This window comes from Elephantulus edwardii, unplaced genomic scaffold, assembly GCF_000299155.1.
Source record: "Elephantulus edwardii isolate Elephantulus edwardi_28Jun2011 unplaced genomic scaffold, EleEdw1.0 scaffold00010, whole genome shotgun sequence".
In the NCBI taxonomy this organism is placed as follows: Eukaryota; Metazoa; Chordata; class Mammalia; order Macroscelidea; family Macroscelididae; genus Elephantulus; species Elephantulus edwardii.
The window spans coordinates 10,388,846-10,393,434 of NW_006399760.1; positions in this window are offsets into that span (position 1 = coordinate 10,388,846).

Below are 4,589 nucleotides of genomic sequence, written 5' to 3' on the forward strand. Positions count from 1 at the left end.
CAACAACAATGTCCTTTATCTCATTCACTGAGATAAAGAAGCTACAATCAAATCAGAATGGACTCACAGCTAATCTCCCACTGGCTTTCAGAGGAGATAAATCTCATGAAAGGAGGTTGCCATCTTTCTCCTGCATAGCAGCTACTGGATTTGAACCACCAGAGAAGCACAACCTCTGGATTCACAGTGCAACTTTCCATAACATAGGCCAGCAGAGCTCTCTTTTATGTAACCGGTTCTTAAAATCAAGGGGGAACTATCTCTATAACCATGGAAACTAGCAAGCAAATACAATGAACTTGCATGCCAGGGAGAAGATATGATGAACTCCAGCTCAGAATCATATTGAATCAGGTTCAATTCAGGACATAAAATGAAATGAAAAGCCCAAACTAATTAGATTGTAATGAGCAGTTCATCTGCCTTATGTCATTTCATCACGTGGAGTAGGTGCTGTATCCCTACAGTGAATGACTTCAAGCAAGTCATCAGCTTGTACTGTGTTCAAGAATGCTAATCAGAAGGAAAGGTCTTTTTATGACATGCTTGAAGAAAACAAGATTGATTGTAGCTTCTTGATCATAGCAGCGCCAGTGGAATGGCTTTATCTCTATTAAACTTCACTTGCATTTCTGGAAAGCATGGAGTGTCCTAATGAGACAGGCAGAAATAAAGGAGTTCATTAGTATGAAATTGCTAAAGCTGAAATGCCATGTAACAAGTTGGGAGCTGATATTCTGGAGAACTTGGAGACTGGGTCTGAAACTCTAATGTGTGTAACAGGTATCATCTTTAAATTCTTCAAGTTCTGAGTCCTGCATCTTAGCGATCATATTACTGTTTAATGAATTTCCAGTTCAGGGACTGGGGAGTGAGGGCAGGAGAGGTAGAGTAGGGCTCAGAGAGCAGTTATATCTAGGAATAAATAGCAAAAACATAAATATACATGTTGTTGATTGCTTTTGAGTCAAGCACAACTCATAGTGACCCTAATGAACAAAAGGCCTGAAGCCCCTCTGCAACTATCGACATTTATCAAAGTTCATAGAGTTTCCAGGGGCATATAAATATACATAAAACGTACAATTATAATACATCCAAAAGTGATTTGATGTGAAATGGATTGTCTTATTTCTGAGGTATAAAAACAATTCATCTTCCTGTGTCCCTATAACTATGGAGAATGTGAGTGGCTTTGTGTTTTAGTTTTTGGGTTGCCATAGCATTACCTTTTCAGTGTATCTATCATCTATATAACTAACTCCCTGTATTAAATTGCATGTTTGAAATGCCTCCATTGTTTTCTAGTTTACTCCGTGGATTCCGACTGATACATGGCCCTTATTTCTATTTGGGGGAACATGGGGAGGTGAAGTCAAGTATTTCCCACTGAAAATACCTTAATAAGAAAATCATCAAGGGAAGATTAAAGAAAAAAGTAAATAACTGCTCAAATAAAAAAATAGTTTTGCATTAAATTATTTATAATATAATCATTTACCAATATGCAACTGTTTATTTATAAGTCTTTGTAAGGTGGAGTTTTGTTTTTTTTAATGGTGACAATTGGGAATTATAATCCCTGAACATTTCAATATCTTATAATTTCTAACCTTTTGTAGATTTTCTATGTTATTTGTATTTTTTACTCTTAATTTGTAATCAAAATTATGCTTTCAAATATTCATATTAAACTATATATATATATATTTGATATTTTATTCAAAATGTGCTAAACATCATTAGCTATCTTTTGATAAAGCTAAGTATTTGTGGAATGAATTTTCTGGTCAAAAGAGCTAAATTAACTGAGTTGTAAAAATTATATATAAGGAAAAGAAAGACATTACTCTTTTTCTCCCACTTTTTCCCCCTCACCCATTTCCTAGTACAACAACTTGAACTAATCAAGGAAGCTTTATTTGTGATTTAAAAGAAGTCTGGGTAAATATTTAGGCTATCCCTAATTATCCTTTTAAAAACTGAATATTTATATTTCCACATAGTTGGAATTTTCTGTCAATGATTTGGCAAGTAGAAATTATCCTTGCCCTCAAAACACATGGGTTCCCCAACCAGAAAATCAACAGTTGTGTGAAAAGACAACAGTTTTATTATTGACAATTAATATTGGTTTTAAATGTAATACCCTGGCTTGCTGTTACTGCAGTTACTTTCTATCTACATTAAATAATATTAATACATTAAATCCTTCATTGCTTGCTGATGGCAAAGTTATCATAGCCCCAAAAGCCTATTTTGAAATCCTCTCACCAAAATTAATTTAACACATTAGAAGTGCCCAACAGAGGGCCATTGTGGCTAATTGCCCATAGTCTTTAAGTAGTAAAGATATAGGCACCTCATTTTTAATGTGTAAGGTTGGCCAACCAACCATGGCTTCCAGCAAACAATGAATCATCAGATTTGGTCTTGATAATAAGCCTGGTAAACATCATAATTTTGCTTCCTTGTTAAGTTTTTGTTCATCTCCTCTCCTCACTCCAGTATATTACATCTGCCCAGGTAGCATTTTTCATTTAAATCACGCTTTACAAAATCCATTTAAGATGACCCGCCTTATCCAGATTTTTTTTCCCTAGAAAGACACAAGGGAGTTCTGATAGCCTAGTGGATAAGGAGTTGTGCTTCCAACTCAAAAGCAGGCAGTTCAAATCCCCCTCAGGAGAAAGATGGGCAGTCTCCTTACATGAGATTTACAGTCTTTGAAAACCCACTGAAAGCCCAGCTATTAAAACAGAAAGTTTAATATCACCTTAAATAGAAAGAAAGAAATCTCAGCCTCAAGCAAACTGCAGACTTTAACTAGGTTTTGATGTCTTCCCTCTGCAAGTGGAGAAATGTGTTCTTGCTGAAGCCTTACTTTCTTTTGTACAAACTTTTCCTCCTTATTGGTTCACTTACCTAGTATCTTCACTCTTCAAGAGCTTTTCTACCAATACTTTATTTAAAAAAAAAAGAAGTTAAAACTTATGTTAGGCTATGATTTACATGTATTAAACAACATCAAGTATATGTGCTGTGATATCACACCATTAATCAAAAAATTAGTGACATTGCATTCCTGAGATTTCAGTTACCAATACGCTAAGCTGTCTTTCCACTTCCTGTCAAATCATATCACAGGAAGCTATCTCTGTAACCTACTTGTACAGCTCACCCTGGTCCTTTCTTCCAGTATGAACTATTATTATTATGTGAGGCTACCTGACATATTCCTTACTGGTATGCATTTATCAAGTATCAGTGGGATACTATATCTAAAGAAGCTGCTAAAAGTTGGTAAGTTGTGTTTGAATACAAGTCTCCAACCTGGAGCTGCCAGAAATTATGTTTATGATTCAATAAATGGGATTTTTTTTTACTATTGCCCAAACTGTGCCCCAGCACGACCCAGGTGGACTAATCCAGCTAGGGGTACTATTTTTGGCTGTTATAAATCTAAGCTTGTGGCTATTTCTAGTCATTAAACATCCCATGGAACTTTGCATAACACTAAAGCTTTTTAATCCCCAGGTTCTGGCCAAGGTCCAATTGAAATAATTATGTTCTGCTTACTGTACCTAAAATTTTATGTGTGAAAATGAGGAACTCTTTTATTGTCTCATCTTCACAATTAAATTCTAAGCTAGAGAGTGTGCTGTGGCCTTTTTAATATGGGAAGTGGAAGTGTCCTATAATTCTATAAATTGTCATCCTATCAAGCTCAGATTATCCACTATGTTTCTTCAGGGTCTTTGAAATACTAAAAAGCAGTCAATAAGTGCCAAGTTACTTCATCTTAAATCACAAAGAGTGGAACCTTGGGGTTCACCGTCTATGTATCTTTTCTAGCAACAGGCGAATGGAACCTCTTTGCCTGAATTTCATTATCATTCACATGATTGTTTAGGAATTCGGTTTCAATTCAGAAATACACAAAATGTTACAGGCAACTTGAATTCATTAGGTTCTTTTGATTATATGGAAAGCTAAGAAAAATGAAAGCCTAGGCTTTCAGCATGCCCTACACCCACATGAGTGAAGTTTCCAGTTTATAGTTATAAAGGGGAAAGAATACCAATTTTTCAAAGGTCTGGTCACCTAACATCCAAAAGATAAACAAAATTCTTTCACTGAGGAGTTCCTAAAACCTAAAAGGCCTTTAAATGGGACACGAGTAACAGCTGCTCTCACCAGAGAGGGGATCTGGCAGGCATGTAGTCTCAAGGTCAAGGGATGTTGTAGAACCAGAAACACTGGCACCAGATGAAGGCAGGAGGGAGGGCACCATAATAGAAATGGCTTGCTTTTGTCTGCCTGGTCTTCCCAGATGAAAAGGACTCAGCTGTCCCCATAAAACAGCAAAGGGAAGTACAGAGACACCAGGTGGGTGGCCTTTTGGTTTTTACCATTGAAGTGCCCTGATGATTCTTGGAAAATACCGATAAGTAACTGATTCTTTTCAACTGCAGCATGTTGTTGTTGTTGTTATGTGCCGTCGAGTCGCCTGCGACTCATAGCGACCCTATGTACAACAGCCCTAAACTCCGCGCTGTCCTGTGCCAATGGCACTGTCTCTGACACTC